General features: G+C 35.7%; 1 long non-coding RNA gene across 1 annotated transcript; it reads right to left on the reverse strand.

The window, feature by feature from the left end:
• Positions 1-17,586: 17,586 nt before the first annotated feature.
• LOC123704402 lies at positions 17,587-19,578 on the reverse strand. Its single transcript, XR_006753122.1, has 3 exons — positions 19,266-19,578; positions 18,927-19,162; positions 17,587-17,820 (listed from the first exon to the last, which is right to left on the reverse strand). It is a non-coding gene; the product is annotated as an uncharacterized LOC123704402 (long non-coding RNA).
• Positions 19,579-24,844: the final 5,266 nt, after the last annotated feature.

Here is a 24,844-nt window from a genome sequence, read left to right on the forward strand (position 1 = left end):
TGAAGAATACGTGCACCTTCGCGACGCCATGCAGCAAGATAATGATACGGTGAATATGGGCCGTTTAGTTATTTTGCCCTCTTCTTTTACTGGTGGTCCACGCTACATGCACGAACGTACTCAAGATGCTTTTTGTTACGTAAGAAAATATGGACGTCCCGACTTATTTATTACTGTAACTACCAATCCTAAGTGGGATGAAATCACTCGGGAGCTTCTTGAGGGTCAAGCACCGCATGACCGCCATGATATCATCGCAAGAGTTTTTCATTTAAAATTAAAATCAATGATAGATCTATTTACCAAAGATAACATTTTTGGAGAAGTATTGTGTTATATGTATAGTGTTGAATGGCAAAAACGCGGCTTACCCCACGCACATATCCTGCTTTGGTTAAAAGATAAGGTTCGACCTAATGATGTAGACAGTTTAATCAGTGCCGAAATTCCAAGTCCGATTGCAGATTCCGAGTTATACGACATTGTTAAAACTCATATGATACATGGTCCATGTGGTGCATTTAACGTGAATTCTTCTTGCATGCAAGACGGTCGTTGCACTAAAAGATATCCAAAAGCCTTAGTGGAAGAAACTGTAACAGGACATGATGGATACCCGAAATATCGTCGCCGTTCAAGAGATACTGGTGGTTTCACTGTTGAAAAGCGAGTGTCTGGACAACAGGTTATTTTAGACAATAGGTGGGTCGTTCCGTATTCTCCTGTGTTGTCCAGAGCATTTCAAGCTCACATAAATGTTGAAATGTGTAATAGTGTAGAGTCAATAAAATATATTTGTAAGTACATTAATAAGGGCAGTGACCAAGCTACATTTGCTTTGAGAAATGAAAATGATGAAGTTACAAGATTTCAGTCAGGCAGATATATAAGTTCTTCAGAAGCTGTGTGGCGGATCTTAAGTTTCAACATTCATGAAAGATATCCACCTGTGACCCATCTGGATGTTCATCTTGAAGGCGGTCAACGTATATATTTCAACACCGAAAATGTCACAGAACGGTTAGAGAACCCTAGACAAACAACTTTATTAGCATTCTTTCGACTTTGCCAAACTGATGATTTTGCAAAATCTCTTTTATATGAAGAAGTTCCATCGTATTATACCTACGATAAGCAACGAGGTGTCTTTAATCGTAGACGCCGTGGCAGGCCTGTAGATGGCGAGTCAGGTATTTTCAAAGAACATGTTCTTGGTAGAGTATACACCGTTCATCCTAACAACGCTGAGTGTTTCTATTTGCGATTATTATTACATACTGTGCGAGGACCAACCTCATTTATAGATTTGAGAAAAGTAGACAATGTTGTTTATCCCAGTTATCATGCAGCTTGCCAAGCGCGTCATTTGCTTGAAAATGATCAGCATTGGGATGACGCTTTAGCAGAATCCTGTGTTAGTGATAATCCAAGACGGTTACGTCATTTATTTGTAACATTACTTACATTTTGTAATTTGTCAGATGCTGTACAATTATGGGAAAAATATAAAGACAAATTTTCAGAAGACTTTCTTAGAAATATATCTAACAATGATGAAGGCACAACTAATGATAATTTCCGTGATCTTGCCATAAATCAGTGCTTATTAGCTCTTCAGGATGAGTTAACAGCAGTTGGCGGTAAATCACTATGTGAATATGGTTTGCCAACACCAACCTCAGTCGGAGAGGTAACTAATAGGGAATATTCCGCAGAGATTCGTTACAACTTAATGGAACTGCTGACAACATTAGAAAACGGTGTCCCAATGATGACTGCAGAACAACGTTCAGTTTATGACCGTGTGTGCGGAAGTGTTCAAAATAATTTGGGAACAATATGGTTTTTAGATGCACCTGGAGGAACTGGGAAAACCTTTTTGACTAAATTAATATTGGCTTATGTTCGAAATCAGCGTAAAATAGCTCTTGCCGTAGCTTCATCTGGGATAGCTGCAACATTGCTACCAGGAGGTAAAACGGCTCACACTATGTTCAAAATACCAATTGATTTAGATCGCACGGAAAGTCCAACCTGTAGTATTTCAAGAAATAGCGACAAAGCAAAGGTATTACGCGAGTGTAATTTAATCATATGGGATGAATGTACGATGGCCCATCGAAAAGCAGTAGAAGCGGTAGATAGAACTTTAAGGGATATAAGACAAAATGATCGACCAATGGGCGGTATCACGGTTTTATTTTGTGGTGATTTCCGACAAACCTTACCGGTAATACCACGGGGAACCCGAGCTGATGAGGTTAGGGCTTGCCTGAAAAGCTCTTATTTGTGGCGTGATATACAATCGGTGCATTTGACTATAAACATGCGAGTGAGAACTGGAGATAACCCGGATGATAGTCAATTTTCTGATTCATTATTAAAGATTGGTGAAGGTACCTATCCACAACTACACCAAGGAAAACTTATTCTGACGCCTGAATTATGTTGTATAGTGCAATCTCAACCACATCTTATATCGTCGGTTTACGGTGACGTAACAAATATATTAAATAGGGACAATTCCTGGCTATGCGAAAGATCTATTTTAACTCCTCGCAATGACCAGGCATCTGAGATTAATAACAAAATACTGTCGAATATACAGGGGGAAAGCAAAGTTTATAGATCAATAAATAGAATGGTCGATGAACAAGAAGCAACTAATTACCCGATAGAATTTTTAAATTCTTTAAATATGCCCGGACTTCCTTCTCACGAAATTTGTTTAAAAATTGGCATTCCGATTATTCTACTCCGAAATTTAAGACCACCACAACTTTGCAATGGAACTCGACTAAAAGTAACCCAGTTGCAACAAAATATAATCGAGGCTCAAATTTTAACAGGTTGCGGTGCAGGAGAAACCGTCTTTATCCCCAGAATACCCTTAATACCAAATAATTTTCCATTCCAATTTAAAAGGACGCAATTCCCAGTATCGGTGTGTTATGCAATGACAATAAATAAGGCTCAAGGGCAGACTTTTCATGTTGCCGGAGTAGATCTCGGTGTCAGTTGTTTCTCGCATGGTCAGTTATACGTTGCTCTTTCCCGTGTTAGCAGTTCTAGAAATCTTTATGTTCACGTGCCGGACGGGTCAACTTTCAATATAGTTTACCCGGAAGCTTTGCGCTAAAGTATTTTGATTCTATAGGTCCTTAAGCCTCATGTGAACCTGATGTAAATAATATTACCAATACATTTTAAATTAATAATACACAAGGAGTTACACGCTGACGTAGTCGCGGGCACAGCTATCTATACTTTTCTGCCGGAAGTCACTATTCCACGCGGACGAAGTCGCGGGCAAAAGCTAGTTCAGAATAAGATTATTTAATTATGGTACGGGAGCCACGTGCAAATTTGGTTCATTATTTCCTCTCAAGAGATAATTCGTCAGATGCATCAGAGTATAGTATTATAAAGCCTCGTGAACGTCAGCTGGCGCTCGGTTGGGGGGGTGAGCGGTTGTAGCCTCCCACGCACGTAGGAAAAAAAAATACATTCATTCATATCCTCTCAGCTAAAAATTTGTCAAATTGTAGCTAACCCAATATCCCAACGAAAAAAAATAATCAGCTGGTCACAACATGGTGTATTATACGTCAGCTGGTGACTCGAACATGAAAAAAAAAAATATTTTCCGTGATTTCCTCTCAAACAAAAATTTACCTGATGATAGCTTATATGTAACTATGGATAAATATATAGGTCAGCTGGCTGTATCTTGGTGGAAAAACCGTCAGCTGATACTTTGAAAGTTATTACATAGGAGTTAGACAGAAGCATCTATTGCCAATTTATATGCATCAACTGACTAGGTTTTCCTCGACGTATTGCTAGCTGATTTTTTTTATTTATCGCATCAATATATTAACAATCAGCTCACAAATTTTCATCTGGGAGGAAATGACGTATCTTTAATTATAATCGTTATTTTAAAAATTCAAGCAACACACGCTAGCATAATATAGACAGTAATAAGGTACGCTTGGAGGTGGTTAGTTGTGCGCATGATCGGGGTACTACGGCCCTTTTGTGTAAAGCATTGTGAAAGATTTTTGGGAGAAGTAAGAAAGAAGGGGACTAACGTGCGTTTAGTATAGACGAGCATACGTAATCATTCGAAAAGAATATTCAAGAAGCATTATTGAAGAAGCATTATTAGTTCGTCTTAGTGATTGCTCGTATGATGGGTCGTGTCGATAGGCAAAGGCGTGGCTTGCATTCAGCCACATCGGTAAACATGTTTTTACAAATATTATAAACTGCATTTAAAAATAACTATCATATCATCCAATTCACATAACTACCTAAAAGTGTAACAAATATGAAATAACCCACTAAACACATTATTTAACTATAATTATTAAGAAAATAATAGTAAAATATATAATTAATAAAGTTATTACTTATCTTTTACGGGGACTTATGTTGATGGAATTCCACGTATCTCGATGATTTTGTTAATGTCTCATTATATTCGAGACACCAGCTGACGTATAATACACCATGCTGTAACCAGCTGATTATTATTTTTCGTTGAGATATTGGGTTAGCTACAATTTGACAAATTTTTAGCTGAGAGGAAATGAATGAATGTATTTTTTTTTCCTACGTGCGTGGGAGGCTACAACCGCTCTTCCCCCCAACCGAGCTCCAGCTGACGTTCACTAGGCTTCATAATACTATACTTTGATGCATTTTACTAATTACCGCTTGAGAGGAAGTTGGTCATAAAATCTGTTCCTGGCTCCCGTACCATTATTGAAAAAAAATATTTTTAAACGTTTCACCGGTATGATTAATTATTAAACAAATTCTATTTCAATCGAAGCCCATAGATTATGCAAACGTTTGGTTGCCTATTCTTTTCCGGTCACAACTATCGGGTTGCCAGGTATAAACTGGTAACATTATGATACATTTTGCACCGGTCTCATTATGAACACGGTGGTATAGGGTGCCTGCGAAAAATCAGTCCCGAATTCCGGATGTCGAATTTTGAAAAATAAAATATTGCTGCTAGTGAATGTGTGCGACTGAGAGGTCCTATCCAACTATCCCATGCGATAGAAGAGGACACAGCATAGCAGAGAGAGTGCGCATGCTATTTTTTAGAAAATGACAAGGATAGCAATAGGCTTGTATATGCTGTGCATCATTTTGGAGTAGATTGTCGCTATAGTTACCATTGAAAAAACGTGCTACTATTGTTAAAAAAAAATGATTTTGTGTGATTCGGATGATAATATAATTGATTTTAATGATGAAACTTTCAAAAACTGTGTAAATGAAAAAACTTTAAATACAATGTGGTTGAATTACCCAGTGCATCGCTTCAATTAATTGTAGGTTATCATACCACGTAACACAAAAACGTGACCGTTTTGAATACAAAATATAACAAACAATTTGATACTTTTTGTGCTGAATATACAGTAAGTACGTCATAATAGTTAAATTTTTAAAATTATCTTAGCTAATACATCTTATATATTTTTTCATTTTGAATTAATTATTGTTACTTAGTAAATAATTGACCTATAGTTTTGTTAATTTTCGTTAGATAATTTTTTTGTAAATATCTAAAGAAACGGTTAATATAAATTAAACATGACAATAATCTTCTGATTTCCGTTTGTTGTAACATAATTAAATAAGGATGTTTTCAATCAACTATTGAAATCAAAAATTTTATATTTATATGTCAAACATTTTTATTTAATCGCAACAATCTTTTTTTAAGATCCTACTACTGCATCTACTACTGCAGAAGAATCAAAACAGTTGAGCTCTAGTGTCGATTCCTGTGCTTTAGTTGCTGAAGATGAAAAAAGTAATGTTGAAGATCTGCCTCAAACTTCTGTGAACTTTGACAAGGTAATAAAATGTTTCTGTTTTTTTTTTAAGCTTTTTTTAAAAAAAATGTATGAAAATCTATTAATTGAACTTTTATTTTCAATTATATTTTACTTAAAGAATGCTTTTAATTTTTTAGGAGCAGTCAACATCAACAGCATCGACATCAAGCAATATTATTTGTCTTTTCTGTGACCATTAGCCAAAACGATGTGGCAAATAATTTCAAACAAATGATTGTGTTTGGAGACAACAAATGATTGTGTTTGAAAATGTTGCATATTATTTGAGAAGCTGCATTAAAAATGTGCTCATCCACTACCGATGCGCAACGTAACTGCCGATGATATCATTCGTGGAGAATGTGACATTCCCAAGTAATTATTTATTTTATGCGAAATATTATCAAAGGGCCAAATTTTGCTGATGAACATTCATTAAAATAACGTCGATATTATTTATGCTGACACTGGGTGTATGTCAGCCCGCAAAATGTTTAACTCTTGGATTGGCAGTAAAGTCTTTAACCAACTCTCGGCAAGTAATCCCGATACTTAATAGGTATGGCCATACGATTGGATATAATTTGGCAGAAGAATTGACAACCAAAAGGACATATACATCGATCAAAGATAACAAAGTTATTCCAAAAGGCATCACTGCAGCAAATGGACACAGCACTCACGTAGAGTTCGATACTTTCGACCGCTTCGTTGACACAACTTCTGGAAAAGACACAGTTGGTATTATTTATCAATTCTCTAGTAACGGAGCTGATAATTTTGATGGTGGTGAAGCTACAATCTCATCAGCGCCTCAAGTAAATTGCAACGAAAATGGAGAAGGACCTACTCGCAAGAGAAGGCGTTTCAGTGAAATATCACGAGAAATTCGACCATATTATTCGAAACCTAAGGCAAGTATTAAACCTAGGATTACTGTAGATTCGTTTACCAATACAATGAGTTATGCAAAGGTGCTACAGAAATAGTAACAGATAAGGATTTATTATGGATAATGTCGGATGTGGAACGCTCCCAAGTTAACAAAATTTTTATTACATTATGGATGTAATAAAATTTTTGTTAACTTGGGAGCATTCCGCACAGAGATGGCATTTTTTATAGCCATCGGAAAATATATTGACTGCAGTAGATTAGTGGAAATACTGGTTCAAGCAGAAGTATTAGCTGGCGGCTCCATGAATAGCTTCTTAGACAGCATGCACTTCAATCGTTACAAGCGCTTACATCCGCTAACTGCTGCCGCATTACAAATATTACATTTTGAACAGTAATTATCCACAACTAATGAAACACTTGAAGCGATAGATGAACTGCTACAAACGCAAATACAGAATGCATCAGATCAGGCTGCGTATGACGTACACGAAAGAATCGAGTTACAGATTTATTGATTTACCAGATTTATTGAGTTGTATTTTGAACGTTTATAAGGAATTCTGCAATTAGACTGATCGGAGAAAATGGGAAAACTGTTCATTTTATTATCAGTACTGTGAGTTACTTCAATTATACCATCGGTTTTCCGGAAGTCTCCACACCAGTAACTTTGTACGTGAACTTCGTGTGTCAGCATTAGAGCAACAATTAGAGCAGACCATCAATGCTGATGCTAGCAATCAATTAGCTGATAATTTTGCTGCAGACCCAATGTATGCAAGTCAAAGATGGGCGCTCAGTCACAGCATGAGGACGAAGATATTAACATCTATGAAACAAGATATCGGATTAACGAAAAAAGACGACACTTCGCACTCATTGCAACAAAGTAAAATTAAGAAAGACAAAAAAAACTCTGAACAATATCATTGAAGTAATAAAACGTACTATGAATGCTTTTGATGACACTTTTGACATTATTGAACATTTCAACTATCAAAAGAAGTCGCTGATTTTCTGGTTAACATGAAAACAGCAGGCTATCAACAAAAACTAAATTTTATCTTGGAATGCTCTTCAACTCCCGCAAGATTCGAGATTCAAGAAACGAAACAAAGTATGCAATTTTGCATTTCAATGTGTGACTAAAGTCTTGGGTGCCAAAGACAAGAATAAGAAAGGAAACGAGACGTATTTGGGCGACACTTGGCAATTAGCCTAAACAAAAAAATTCATCTCGAATTTTGACTGAATTTTCCACTAGCCCATTACCCCCTGGTGGAGAGTACTATGTGGCTTAATGCAACGGATCCAGTATGCGTAAAAGTTCCCCATGAACCTGCGCCTGCGGTTGGGTCTTAGATGAATATTTTTAAAACCAGTAGGAATCATTGGGGATCATGCACGTTTTAAAATTGAGGATATTGTTGAAAAAACCGAAACAGAGAGTGATAACGAAGAAGGTTCGGAAGTTGGAGATTGTAGTTATATGTCCTTTGACTCCGAACCTGAATTACTTTAAAAAAATTAAGAATTTTTTGTATTTTGATTTTTGACAATAAACAGAAGTTTTTATTTAATTGTCGTTTTTTTATTTTGTCTTCTAATAATAAAGATGAGTATCATAGATGTACAGTCGACTCTCATTAATTCAAACATGCGATAATTCAAACCTCTCTATAATTCAAAGTCATCACGAGGTCCCTACGAAATCTCTTTATATTTCGAACTAATTCCATACATTTTTGTACACTTGGTAATTCAAACAAAAATTCATTGCTATTTATCAAAACGACGCGTTAATTCGAACTCATCGGCGTTCAACATTCGACAATTCGAAGTTGCAGAGAGAAAGAGGCGGAAATATTTAACAATTAGTACTAACGTACAAATACGATTTTTCGACAAGTTCAAACGTGTATTGTTTTTGTTATGATTAGCTTGAATTGGTTTGTGTTATAATTCAGTTACTGTTAATCTTTCGTTGTGTATACAGATTAAAATTTTCTGTTAGTCATGAGCCCTAGAAAGTATAAATATTTATTTTATTTATTTTATTTATTACCCTTTAATAAAACTATACACCAAACATGGGAAACTTAGTACTAATTTATACAAAACAAAGAACAGTACAGTTTATTAGGCGGCCTTATCACTTAGAAGTGATCTCTTCCAGGCAACCTGGGCAAAAGGTAACAAGCTACTGAAATTTCGATGGTAGGAAGAAGAAAAAAGTCAAGGAACAAAAAGAACAAGATAAATAAATAAATAATAATAATTAAAATAGATATACAGGTAGATATTATATAATTCTTGATACATATAAATAAATATACTACACTCGAATATACACAATTATATTTTTAATAATAATATATACAATTTACGCATATACATAAATAACTATAATTTATATACATGATACATATAATTAAATACATACATACTACATAAAACAAGTATAAAATACTATAAATACATACATATACATATCTGTGTATAGATAATAATATGAAAATACATAGTTAATGTGCCGAGTTGAAAGCAGAGGTGAGAAAATGTCGTAGCAAAAGGTTTTTAAATGAAGATATATTTTTAGCTTGTCTAATAGGCAGTGGTAAAGAATTCCAAAGATTGACAGCAGTGGCAACAAACGATTTAGCGAGGAAGTGAGTACGTCGAACAGGAACACTCAAGGTGAGTCTATCAGCCGAGCGAAGAGAATAGTTTTCATTGTGCAGGAAGGAAAAATTGTTTTTAAGATAAATAGGAGCAGAAGGATCAAAAAGGATACGGAACAGTAATTGCAACAAATGGAGATTCCGGCGAAAACGGATGGGGAGCCACTTGAGCTTTTTTCTGTAGATAGAAACGTGATCGTATTTTCGAAGGCCGAAAATAAACCTAATACAAAAATTTTGGAGTCGCTCAAGTTTATCAGTTAGCTCTACTGATAAATCAGGAAAACATGCATCAGCGTAATCAAGAATAGGGAGTAGAAGGGATTGTGCTAGCATAATTTTAGTGGGAATGGGCAAAAAGTTACGAAGCCTTCGGAGCGTAGCGGAAGCGGCATAAATCCTACGGCTCAATTCCTGGATATGATTAGACCAGGACAACGTTTGATCAAACAGAACACCTAAGTTTTTGACTACCTTTTGGTAAGGCAAGACTACGTCACCGATTTTGATGCTAGGCAAAATACCCCAGTCGATTTCAGAAATTAGATAAGGACTGCCGATTATGATGACATTGCTTTTAGAAGGATTTAGTTTTAGTCCAAAATCATCGCACCAGCTAAGTATAGAAGCTAATTCATTATTACAGAAATCTATTGCCTTAGGTAAGTCAAAGATAGTAGACTGGGTATAAATCTGTAAATCATCTGCATACATATGGTACAGAGCCGTCAATCGGGAGCATAAGGAATTGATAAAAATGGAGAAGAGGAGAGGAGATAGGACACCACCTTGCGGAACACCAGCAGAGACTGCGCACCAAGACGAGTGTTTAGAACCTATCATGATACGCTGCCTCCGACCGGTAAGGTAGGAACGAAACCAGTCAGTTACCGAAGGAGATATGTTAATTAAACGCAGCAAACCCAACAGTATGTCGAAGTCAACGGTAGTAAAGGCATTGCTGAAATCCAGCAGAGTCAGTACTGTGAGCTGCTTATTGTCAATACCAGCACGAATGTCGTCAGTCACCTTGATAAGAGCTGTAGTCGTACTATGACCAGGACGGAAACCAGATTGGAAATCACTAAGGATATTGTGTGTATTAAGGAAAGAGGTGAGTTGGTTATGAAGAAGACGTTCGAGGACTTTGGAGAGGAAAGGTAGTATAGAGATATGGGACGGTAATCAGAAAAGGAATTAGGATTAGATTTTTTAGGCAATGGAATAACTTGTGCATCTCTCCAAACACTTGGGAAGACGCTAGTGGAAATGGAGGTATTGAAAATGTGAGTGATAATGGGAACAATGAGGTCAAGGATAGGAATGATCATATTACGGCTAACAAGGTCACAGCCAACTGCGTTTGATGATATTGACAATATCGCTTTATCAACATTCCGCTCAGTAACAAGGTTGAAACGGAAGGCAGGATAGTCAGGAGTAGGGAGCGAGGAGAGGTTGGCAAGAGTACGGTTTTTCTTACTGGTTTCAAGAGAAGGAGACGATGTAAAGTGCCCATTTAGCTTTTCAATGTCGAGATTGTTAGGAGAGTTATGAGTCACTTTACCAGCGCCTAAACTTTTCAAGAATTTCCAGTTTGAGACTGAGTCACCGTTCTCAAGAGACTTGTGGATGTGACGACGTTGAGCGTCTCTGCACAATACGTTGCAGCGATTGCGTATTCGTTTGTACTTTGCCCGCGCTTCGTCCGATTGAGCCGTTTTAAGTTTGGATTTAGCACGATCCCTTTTTAACGATAGGCTTTTTAGTTCAGGTGAAAGCCAGGGTGCCGGTGTGTGCTTCTTTTTAACTGGTCGTAACGGCGCGTGTCTGTCGTATAAATCTACAAGCAGCTTGTTAAATAAGGACACTTTCGTATCAATGAGCTCTGCCTCGTAGACCTCACGCCAACAGATATTTTTCGCATCAGACCGGAGTAGATCTCTGTCCATCCCCAAAAAATTACGGAGCAGAACAGTGGAGGGTTTGAATTTAGGTGATCGGAGCTTGTATGAAAGGTAAATAAGGTCATGGAAGGAAAAAGCATCGGCAGCACACTGCCCATGCTTGGATATGAGGTTGGGTAGGGAGACAATCATCAGGTCTAAGAGTGAGGGATTACAACCAGGAAAGAAGTGAGTAGGATTTAAGGAAAGGGTGTGGAGGTTGTGGGAGTTGATGATGGAGAGCAGCTTATTAGCACGGCTGTCACCTCTAAGCAAGCATGTGTTAAAATCTCCCATCAAAATTAAATGCTCATATTGTGGAGACAGGTTATCAAGGAGGGATTCAAAAGAGGAAAAGTAATCAATGGAGAGAGAAGGACTGTAAAAAACGCCAAGAAGGATTTTGGAATGTGGTAAGTGTACTTCAATGAGGAGATGTTCGGTTGAATTGGACGGAGGAGGTTGAGGGGAGGAGCAAATTAATTTAAACGGGATATGAGATCGGAGGTAGATCGCCACGCCACCACCACCCTTCCCAACACGATCGTTGCGTATGAGGTGAAAGCCAGGGATAGAATAAGCAGCGGATGGATGACACGGTTTGAGCCAGGATTCTGAAACAAGGATGGCATGGATATTTCTTGACGTAAACGCTGAGAGCATGTCAGGAAAATGTGCCGGAATACTTTGTGCATTAATGTGGATGACATTAAAATTTTTAGGGACATCATTAAAAAAGGAGGAAAGGGAAAAATCGAGAGGAGGAGGAATGGCACTATGAAAACTATCTTCGCTGTAAAGCGACGAATCAGATAATAAATCGGCATTGATATCAAAATTCACACTAACATCAGACATCTATAATATAATATAAATAAATATTAATAATATATATAAATATGAATTAAATAAAACTATAATATTTATATAATATAGATAAATATATATTAGTATAAACTAAAACTTTTAAATTTATAAATTAAAGGTACGCTTGATTACCCTGTACCCACCGCAACAGTAAAAGTATCACAATTAAGCACATTATATAGGTAAACATTTGACAGTTTAAAAACAAGCCAAAAAAAAAATCAATTTAACAATATAAAAGTTTACACATATCGACAAAATATCAATAATTACTTAACAAAAACCACAGACAAAACTTAACCGAAAATTGTTACTGGCAATAACCGAAATGACTTTGATTATGACATTTGACAAACCCATGACATCTGACAGTTAACAAATAACACATACAAAACAAACTTATAAATTGATATTATTTAACTTTGTGAAGGTACGTTATTAAATACATTTTGCATATAACCGTAACCAGAAAATAAAAAAGAATCAAGTCACAGAGATGAAAATTAGCTATTACAGTAATTTTGGGAGTCAGCAAACAGTCAAGTGAAATTAATAAGTTTTAACCAATAAAGTACAAAGATAATTAAAATTTTCAGAGTAAAAGCAAAACATAATCTTTTTAAACCTGATGTTAAATAAAATAAGACTACTTAGCTCTAGTTGGCCTTTTAGAACGAGGAACACCTTTGATATCTTTAGCAAGGTCACTATTAGAGGCTGATGCACTTGGAGGAGGCTTGTTATTGTCTGCAACAGTTGAAGGGATGCACTTGAGATCACCAACACTCTCAACGCGATGACGTGCTCCATCTGAGTCCAAGACAAATATTATCCCATCCCTGGTCCAACACTTGGAGACACCAAACTGATTCCGAGCAGCCATGAAAATTTCATGACGGCTTTTGGTGAGGAATTCGGACAAGGTGATGCCAGAGCCTTTTAGTTTTGTCTTGGAAGACCATAGCTGCTGCTTTGTGTTGAGGTCACGGAATTTTATAAGTACAGGTCTGGGCTTGCCGTCCTTTATAGAACCCATACGATGGCAGCGGCTAATATCCTCAGAAGAAAGGTTTTGTGCACTTGCATGTTTAATTAATGTATCAACTGTGGAAGTGAGAGTGTTTTCATCTTTAGCTTCGGGTATACCATGCACTAAGAGGATTTTGCGCCGGTTTCTCATCTCCAGTTTTTCATATAGATGACTCAGGGCGTCTACTTGAGACTGCAAACACTGAAGCGATGTGAAAACAAATGCTCGAAATGCCAAGAAATCAGAAGCCAATCTTGATGGGGGACTAGCCAAAGTAGAAGTTGTAGTGGTCTTTTGTAGATCTTGTTGGAATTCCATCATTTTTTTATTGAACATCTCAGACATTTGTGCTAAGGATTGCTTAATTGATTCCATCCTGACAAAGTTTAAAAGTGAAGTGCTTGTTTTATTAAAAAAAAAGTAATTGTGAAAGTATTGGTGAGTACTTTAGGGAGATTTAAAGCACCATTAATATTATAATATTCTTATTTTGAAAATAAATTCGTAAGAGCAATTAAAAACACGTGTTAGTTTTTTTTACGCCTACCGCCGAAAAAAGTTTGACGATTGCTGAAAAGAAGAAGTTAATCGAAAAAGTAGAGGAAGGTGAGAAGAAAAGTGATGTTGCAAAAGAATTTAAGATTCCTCTGAGTACTCTCGGATCGGAAAAACTTAAACCCTTAGTGATAGGCAAAGCAATGAAACCGCGATGTTTCAAAGGAGTGAAGTCGTTTCCCACTGATTATCGTTCTAACAAAAAAGCTTGAATGACGACAGAACTTTTTAACAATTGGCTTTTAACAGTTAATGGGGACATGAAACGCCAAAAGCGGAAAATTTTACTGTTTTTAGACAATTGCACTGTCCACAACAGTCCTCCTACATTGTCCAACGTGGAACTCTACTTCTTTCCGCCAAATACAACTTCCAAATTGCAACCATTGGACCAAGGGATCATCCATAATTTTAAAACGTTCTATCGCAAAGAAATTGTTAAGCTTGTTTTAGAATCTCTCGACAACCAGCTAACTGCAAATATCACGGTTCTGACAGCTATTTTACTGATTGATAAGGCATGGAGAGCTGTAACACCCCTAACGATTCTCAACTGCTTCAAAAAATCCGGTTTCTTCAAAGAAGATCAGAATCTTCCAATACTTATGGATGATCAAGAACCAGCAATAGAACCATTAATTGACATCAGCGATGTGAGTTTTCTTGACTTTGTTCAAGTGGATGAAGATGTTGCTGTCTCAGGTACACTAACCGATGGCGAAATTTTATCTGCGACAGAAGAAATGAAAAAAGTAACGATGAAGTTGAGGACGATACATCAGAACCTTTGGCAGAAATGTCAGTTAAGGAAGCAAGATCCTCATTCGATACCTTACAAACCTTCTGTCTACAAAACGAAAGTGGTGAAAAAGAATTTCAGGCACTCTTTCTCTTAAAAAAAATTATTGATAAGTCTGAGCAGCAGCACTATGCATTGAACCAAACCAGTATTACAGAATTCTTTCGAAAACTTAGTTAATTCACATTATGATTGCATATATGTACACGAATGTACGGTCTCTAAACTTTTGTCATTGTTATAGAATAGGAGTTAATAAATAATAATTGATCAACACTTAAGAATTCGAAGTTTTATTTATTTACTCTCACAAATTTCGAACCATTTGATATTTCAAACACTCGATAATTCGTAGTATTTTAAGAGTCCCTTGAGTATCGAATTATCGAGAGTCGACTGTATTACTAAAACATATTTTCTTACTAAATATGTATATAGACTTTGCCCCATAAAATATAAACAAACATAAATAATTGAGTTGTGTAGTTGCAAAAGCCGCCATAGTTAATTGATTTTCATACAATTTGATCTATGAATTGAGTTTTAAACTTCATTTTTCTAAGAACAGTTTTATTAAAAATATTCACCGACTCCGATATAAAGCCCTCTATAGTACCTATATTACAAGAAGAAGACACTGATCTTATGCGATATCTTTCGATTGGCAAAAGAATCTTGGCTTGCCAAAGTTATCCGACCAGTCGGCTTATTACAGTCACCAAATTAACTTTCACAACTTTTTAATAGTATAAGGATGTTCCAAGGCTAAATTAACCCAAGATAATGTAAATTCATACCGTTGGAACGAATCTTCACACGCAAAAGGTAGTAATGCTATTATAAGTGCTGTCTTTCACTATCTCAAATCTTTGCAATTCAATGAGAACATCACAACATCAGATGGATACGCCGGGCAGAATAAAAATACCGGCACGATATGCTGGGACATGTCAAAAGAGTAGAGATAATTTTCCCTGTTGTTGGACATTCGTTTTTACCAGCAGATCGGGTTTTCGCTAAAATAGAAAAACAAATAAAACGCAAAGAAATAATTGCTTCACCTTCTGAATATACTGATGTACTAAAAGATCACTACAAAGTGACTGACCTAACCAACATTCCCGTCTATGACTGGAAAGAATCGTATGAAAAAATAGTAAAACCCACAACGTCTTGGCATTGTTTCTTCCTTACTAGAAATAAAAAACTTGACAACATTATTCTGCAGGGTGAAATGACATACCTACCGCAATGAAACTGGAATTAAAAAGATAACAAAGAAGAATAAAACAATTCAGATGATAAGCCCCAACATTAATCAACCAAACAATATCTTCACTTAAACCAGCAAAAATACGTGATGTATGCAATCTTCTCAAAATACACTATGGGGAAAATTGGAGGGAGCTCGAATTGTACTTCTATAAGGAATTGGAATATAGGAATAGAGCAGTTCACGTCGAGAATGTAGACGAAGAAGAAGACTTAAATCCTCATTTCAACCGCCAGAAACTTTGTGACAATAGCTTTGTAGATGAAAATTTGATGAATTAAGTGATGCCTTTTCTGTTGTTTGGTGTTTTTTAGATTTTTCATTAAAATTCAAATAATAACAAATTAAAAATACTGGTTTTTTTTTCGACTTTTATTATTGTAGAAAACAGTCATCAATAAAACCAATCAAATTAAAAATTACTATACTAATTCATAAAGGACTTCGATGACTTCATACAAATGTGTTCATTGCAAAACCTGCAATAACATGGCATGTGCTATTGCACACGCTCGCCATTTTATAATGTGAGCGGCAGAACCCGCTTTAATTAAAAACAAATCTTAATAGTTTGGAAAATCCAAAAGTCCACACCTCATAATCTTATCCTTTACAATAAAATTGATTATTTATAAAGAGTTCACTATAAATATAAAAAAGAAATGAAATAAAACAGTTGGAAAAGTAAAGAAAGCGGTACCGTAATAGTTGAGCTATTTTTCTTGTGGCCCCACCTAGATGTGAAACTGCGCAGGTTTAAGTACTGACTACCAACTTATTTTTTTAAACCTTGGCTTATAGTATAAAGAATCGAGTTTATAATGGTGAATTTTGAGTACACTATAAATATAAAAAAAAAAAACAAAAATAAAATAAAGAATATATATAGATATACTAAAATTATGGAGAACAGTCGATATTTTTTTTTTTTGTTTATTTAATAACAATTAAACCACATCGAATCAGACCCTGAAAAATGAAAGGGTTCTATTCCTGAGCATACTCAAGCATAAGAGAAAAAAAAAAGACTCGATTAGTAAAGTATTTCGGTCGCTATCGTGTTAACAAGAAAATCCTCCGCATATACAGACACACGGACGTCCAAGACAGAACTTTTTTAAACTGTTTTTTAACTAGTTTAAATAACAAAAATGACATCAAAAATATCATGAATGTTAAAAATAGTGTTTTTTCTTAATATGTGTGTGTATGTATTATCTTACAAGTGCAAGTATGATACATAAAGACATTTTAAGTTTGAAAAATCAGATGTTTTGCGCGAAGTGACAGTAGTACCCACCTCAACGCTTCGCTTATGAGGCGTGCAATAAGTTCTATGTTTTGTAAAAAAATTATGAAAATAAACGTTAAATTCTCTATCCATTACGCATATATCAGATTATGCATATGTATTTTTAAACGATATTACTTACCAGAGAAAAGCCTAGAACATTTTTTTAATTAGTAAACTTTTTGTCAAAACTGTTTCGGTGGCTTTTGCAACTACACAACTCAGATATTGATTGTAAAAGTAAATCCCAAGTGTAAAATTTGTGTAAATGGTAGTTACAGATTCTTCATTCTGGTCGTACATAATAATTGTTATCGCAAAAAAGACTTACTCTTAATGAATTCTGATGGTACAGTGAGTCAATTAGAATTATTACATCCAGGATAAAAGCATTTATTTTGTGTCATTGGTGCTCTTACATAATTGGGCAGCTCTACACTGTCTGATGTAGCTAAGACATGCTGTTCAGGATGCAACACATTGCTATCTACTTGAGATTGTATTGAGGACAAACTAGCTGGTTCAGGTGGTTCCAATTCTGGAGTTAAACAAGATGCTGCTCTATCAGGCCTTCGCCAACAATTATGACACACACTTGATGATCATTGTAGCTGAAACAATAAGATAAACAATTTATATTTTATTACTTATTATTGAGGTTGCACTGTAACATAGATTTGTTAGTAGTTTAAGCTTTCAATTCAACTACCAAGAGATCAAATTGAACCAGAGAACAATACTGAGAACAAACAATAGATATTATTTAGCTGGTAAGTATTGGCTAAAAAGCAGAGCTTTTTAAAACAATAATATAGTTGTATATCTTAAATGATTTGAGTGGTCAATGCAAAAACAGTTATTGGGCCCGTCGAAATACGCCTTTGTTAGCCTTAGTTCATGACTTGTTAAAGGAATAACCTATGTATTCTAGCGGTCAGTTGGATATGTTTACTTTACAAACTTGGATCAGCAATGTGGATCTTTGGGATGTGTTGGAACTGGAAGTCAGGGGCATTAATAAACCAATAATGAGCTATCAGCCTCAAATCTTAAAACAACTCGCGGTAGAGTATTTAAATTCCAATTACTCAGATTTTTATTATATTTACACAGATGGCACGAAACTGGGCAACTCATGCGGCCTAGCTATTTATGATCCTCAGTTGAACTGCTCCGTTCAGAGTTGCACATCAATTTTTCATCATGCACGTTGAACTGATTGCTATTGCAGAAGCTATTTCATATATTAATTCATTGGGAGATGGTAAATTACTAACATATATATTATCAGACTCTAAAAGTGCTTTATATTAATATCACCTGGCTCGATGTACCTCGAATTTTTGAAGCACACCGATTGCCTATAGCATTTTGAAAATGCTTAGGAATATTTCCTGCAATAGTTTTTTTGGCACTTCCTTCTTCTAAGGAAGCAAGATTTATTTTAAAAATTGTTAATTTAGGTTTTACACGTAGATAGTAGTTTTTTGTAATGCCAATGAGGGTGGCATGATCATGTCTGTCATCAAACCCTCGTTAATAAAATAAAGATAAAAAAAACAAACAATAGACTTCTAATTATGTCTTTTTTTTCATTAGTTAACAGATTAAACTGAAGAGATAAACAACAGTTGAAGATATTAACCAACAAAACTAAAAAGCATGTATCTACCAGATATGAGCACCACAGATGACAATAAAATTGTTAAATTCTTACCTGACATAGTGTAATCTCTGGGGCTATCATATTTCTTATGCGCTCCTCACGCAGAGAATCAGACTGGAGTGTGTGTGATCTTATTTTCAAAAGAGACTTTCCACAGCTGAATGCTGATGCTCACATGTACATGGCCAACAATACGAGCATTTTGTTTTCAGTAGTTGGATGTAGTACTTGATTTCAGGCTGCTGTCCAACATGAGTGGCAAACAACACGTCACTCGAAACTTGTGCCTAATAAGATAATATACCTAATTTCAAATTGATATTAAATAAATGAACTCGAAAGCAATTATCAGAGCAAGACATAACAGTGACAGTTGAATCACTTATTTACCTGTTGTCGAACCCATTGTTGGAATCCGCACGTCTGCAATTTTTAGCAAATGCCTTCGTAAACTCGAGACATATATACCACAGTTGACGCAGCGTAAACGTTCTCTTGAATGAGTTACTGAGGGCTGGGAAGAACTTTCGCCGGTGTGAAAGCTTGGATCATCATTATGAGTGGATTATAAAGTCCAAGTTCGTGCCGTGGCCTGGTTGTCGAGAGTGGCGGGAGCGGAGTCCACGTTCGAGCCGTGGTCAGCAGCATTAGTAGAATTATCGGAGTACATTTACGAAGCTTATTCGTTCGTCAGTTAACAAATCCGAAGCACAATCCGAAGTCTTTCACACAGAGTCTTTCACATTGTCCGGTCCGATATCGGGTATCGGAGCCGACACCGATATGCCAGCGGCTATCGGACGATAATGTTCAGTGTTGCCAACTCAATTTTCGAAAAGGCAGTATACCAACAGCAAAAAAGCACTAGTTTGTGTATTTTCAGTCTTTAGTGTAATAAGAAAAAAAAAAGAAAATGTGAACAAAGATTGTATCACTTAATAACTAATTGTAATTCAGATTAAACTCAGATAAAATATGACTAATTGTAATTCACACGTTGCCCTTTCATATTTTGATATGCCGCTTGAGTATATTATTTGACCACATTATTCATTCCCACTTTTACCGCTGTAATCTAATAAATGGATAAACCGAATTGGATAAAAATATAACTAAGTGTACTTCACCCGTTATGCACTTTTATTTGATATGTCACTTGGGTATATTTGACAACATTAGTTTTTTTCATTCCCACTTTTACCCATAAAAAGGTATAATAAATGGATGAACCTATTTTGATAAAACATGTCTAATTAAACTTTACACGTCATGCCCTTTCATATGATATTATGTCACTTGAGTATATTTTTGACAAATTCATTTTTTTATTACCACTTTTATATCTATATTAAATAAATGGATGAACCGATTTGTTACTGATAGGTCGTTCACTTTCATTTAATATATCACTTAGGTACTTATATTTGACAACTTTCGTTTTTTTCATTCCCACATTTACCCCTATAATAATATACCTAGGTATAATAAATGGATGAACCGATTTTGATACACTTTATCTAAGAACCAGCGTCGGAAAATATGCTGCCTGACTAAAAAAACCGCATCTAATTCGGATTACCTGTTAGCGAGCTACGGTGGCACAAACAGACACACACGCACAGACACACATAGCGGTCAAACACTTATCACCCATCTTTTTGCGTCGGGGGTTAAAAATATAATACGACATAATTTAAAGGACATTTTATGTATAAAATTTACCTAGAAGTAAGAATAATTCTAATTTGACCAACCCCCCGCCCCCCCCCCTTGGGCACTTTCGATATGATCACTTGGACATTTACAGGAATAATAATTGTAACAGATAACTTACGTTTTATCGTACAGTGTATAGAATGCCTTAGCAAATGTTCGCCGTGAATACTTAAATGGTCATAACTTTTTTATTTACGAACCGATTGACATGAAATAAACACTAAATGTTAAATGAAGACTACCACAATATATTAGTGAAAACCGCATCTTAATCGGATAAGCCGTTTCTGAGATTAGCGTGCACGAACATACAGACAAACAGACAAACAGACAAACCGACAAACAGACAAACAGACAAAAAATTTTTTAACTACAGTTTTGGGTTTGGGATCGATTTAATAATAGCACCTGCTAATTTTTTTTTATATATTTTGATTGTACAGACACGACTTTTCTAGAATTTTATTATATGTATTGATGATGATGATTGATGATGATGATTAGTAGGTACAATTCTGATAAGTATGTAAGTATATTCAAATAACTAAAAAAAGTGTGTGTTTTACAAAACTACGAACTGTACGCAATGTCGAAGCTTTTTAAGAAATGTATTTATTTTTTAAGAATTTATTATGACCGGAAGGAAGTTAGCGCGGAAAGTTTTTTTTTTAATTATTAATACCTATCTCAAAAATTGCTCCTTAAGGGTGCTATTACGGATTTTTACAAAAACACGCTGTTTTTCGGTACCATTTTAACTTAAAGCAATTACACGTGAAAACATACTTAGTAATATCTTAATTTAAAGATAATATATTCAGCTCTACGTTCATCTTATAAAAATTGTACGACGTCATACAAAATTGTCGCTGAAATACGATTTTCCCGGCACAATAATCGCATAAAATGCAAAAAAATGGGGTCTAAAACGGTACCATTTTAAGAAAATTAAAAGCCTAATCTATCTTCTTACCTATACATTATTGAGGGATATATTAATAGTCCTTTATCCTCGTAACGCCCAGGCAATTTTTACCAAACATTGGCTTGCAGCCCAAGTACCTTTTAAAAGGTTCACATGGTGCGGACCCGGAGGTGATGAAATCTAAAAAAAGTGCCTTATTATTTCCGTATGAGCGTGGGATTTTTTCTGCATGTAAATGTAAGTCAGTGGAAGGTTTTGAGACACTAAATACCCCCAAATTCCTTATTCTTTATTTAGGCATATGGGCTTTAATGTATTATCTACAAAACCCGATTTCGCACAATTCGTATTTTTTAAATTATTGATTAGCGGTAGACAATTATACAGGGTATATTTTATATTACAAAAAACAATGAACATAAATATTTGGATTAATACATGTCTTCCAAAATTTTAATGACCAAAAACATATCTCACACTAACAATCTAAAAAATATCAATTTTTGAACAATTTGATCATTATTTTCTGTACTTATTATTTTTAAAGGCTAGTTTATCACGTGTTTTAGGATTTCTATCAGAAGAAATCCACTTCCAACAGATGACAGAAGCAAAAATTAGCAAGTTTCTAAATTGGACCCAAAAACACTATATAATAGCAACCCATATACCTTTTAAAATCAGAATGATAGTAGGTAAATTGATATATTTCTATAGAAATTTTAAATAATTTTGCAAATAAGGTTTTTAATAAAAAAATATTATTTTCAGATTCTTCAGAACTGGGAGAGCTTTCTTGGTTTTGGTTTATGTTGTAATCCTCATCTCCAAATAGTTCATACTCTTCTATATCTGACTGATTTCATACTTCTAAAGCTTCTTCGATTTGCTCATCTCTCATTGGGTTACCTGAAAAGGATAGGTACTAAAATATTCTGTAACGGACTAAAATATAATTTACTTTATAATAAGAAGGAGAAAACGGTCTAAATCATAAGTTGCACAGGCAAATCAAATTGATTAGTGGTATATACCCTTATACCTTTTAAAATCCAATAATATGTTAATACACTTAATACTCTTATACCTTCCATATCTATCTTTATAGAGAAACCTACCGAGGCCAGAAACCTGACCTAACCTAAACTAACCTAACTTTGACATGAACCTAACCTAAACTACTTAACCTAACTTTGATAATAACCTAACCTAAATAAACCTAACTTTGATAAACCTACATAAACCTAACTTTGATAATAACCTAAGCTAAATTAACCTAACTTTGACATTAACCTAACCTATTACAGAAACCTAACCTAACTTTTATAGAAACCTAACCCAAACTAACCTAACTATTACACCTAAACCTCACCGCTTTTTAAAAGTTAGGTTAGTGTAGGTGAGATTTCTATGGAAGTTAGGTTAGTGTAGGTGAGGTTGCTGAAAAGTTAGGTTAGTGTAGGTGAGGTTGCTGAAAAAGTTTTTTATTTATTTATTTATTTATTTATTTATTTATAAACACACACTAACATTACAGTTTCCCAATACGATAGTGGTTTTACATTTAATTGGTTACATAGAAATATTTAACATACAAACTAAATACATACATTACTTTTTATAACATAATACAAATAAAGCTACTTTAGGTTAGTTTGGGTTAGGTTTCTTTAAAGGTTAGGTTATTTTAGGTGTGGTTTCTGCAATAGTTAGGTTAGGTTAGGTTAGGTTAGGTTAGGTTAGGTTAGGTTAGGTTAGGTTAGGTTAGGTTAGGTTTTTTTTTTTTTTTTTTTTTTTTTATAAAGCACCCGCCATCTCAGGGTGTTGTGTGCTTTTCTCTGGAATATCGTCCAGAGGTGTTTATTTTCTTTTAAATCAAATACCACAAATTTTTTATTAACAAATTAGGCCTACATTAATACAATTATAAAAATACAAGTTAACAATTTACAGTAAAATTTCCAAAATAATTAAATACTAAAAGTTAATGTTACATTTAAAACTTACATTAATTAAAACATTGTAATGAGAATAATAAAAAAGGAAATAAATTAAATTAATACAATTATTAAAAGTAAAAAATACAAATTAACAATTTACAATGACATTGCCAAATAAATAATAAAATACTACAATAATTAAATATTACATTTTTAAAACTTACAATAATAAAAACATTACAATGGAAATAGTACAAAAAGAAATAAAACAATACGGCACAACACTTATAAAACTTAACCCTAATATCACAGCAGCTTATCACAATGTCTTTTGTTCACCACCCTCACAATTCGTTCACAGTATTCCAAGAATATATTCCTCGTCTTATCCCCCAGGGCCGCAGGCAGATTCTCACCCGTCATCGCGATGCCCAATTTTTGCTCAATAACATATCTATCTCTTGCAAAAATCGGACACTCGAGCAACAGGTGAGAAACCGTCTCGTCGACTCCGGGCTGACACAGGCACGATGGATTCTCCTTCAGCTTGAATCTGTTCAAGTAGAAGGCGAATCCACCGTGTCCAGTCAGTACTTGTGTGGTGTGGTGTGTGATGTCTATTTTCCGTACTATTTTGTATGCAGCAGCAGCGCTTGGGAAAAAGAGCTTCGTGCCTCCAGCCGTCTCCCCCACATCGTATCTCCCGTCCCATTCGCCAATCGTATCCTGTCTCAAGATACGCTTGACGAATGAAACAGGACACAGATCGTAGTCGGGTTTCCTCTTCGACCCCAGAGCGGCCTCCTTGGCTAACTGGTCCACTCTTTCGTTCCCCCTTAGCCCTGCGTGCGCCTTGATCCAAAACAGAGCGACCTCCCGCCTCTGCAAAGCAGCTTTTCGGAGGGCCGCCCTTGTTTGCACAGCAAGGGGGTGGGGGGAACCGAGTGTGACTGCCTGGAGAGCCGATCTGGAGTCGCTGAAGATGCCGACCTTCGCCACTCCACTCTTGCAGGCTCTTTCTACTGCTCTTTGGAGCGCTAGGAGTTCGGCCTGGTAGACGGTGCAATACGACGGCAAAGCAAGCTTGACGGCCTTCGTCTCGGCCTCCCCCTCCCATACGGAAAGGGCGGCTCCGACTCGACCCTCAATCTTGCTGCCGTCCGTATAGATCCTATGTACGTGGCTACTAGCCACGTCGGAATACGAGTCCTCGTCCACCAGCCCGAACCCCAGCCCTTCCTGCTCTGCCGGATGTGGGTCCTCAATCGCCGGAGCCATTCTTTCCACCTCCCTGTCTCCCAACGCTGGGTGCGACACCCCCTTCTTGATCCCATATAATCTCGAAACTTCGAGTATTCTGAGGTCAAGGGGGAGTATCCCAGCCAACA

Source organism: Colias croceus, chromosome 29, assembly GCF_905220415.1.
Source record: "Colias croceus chromosome 29, ilColCroc2.1".
In the NCBI taxonomy this organism is placed as follows: Eukaryota; Metazoa; Arthropoda; class Insecta; order Lepidoptera; family Pieridae; genus Colias; species Colias croceus.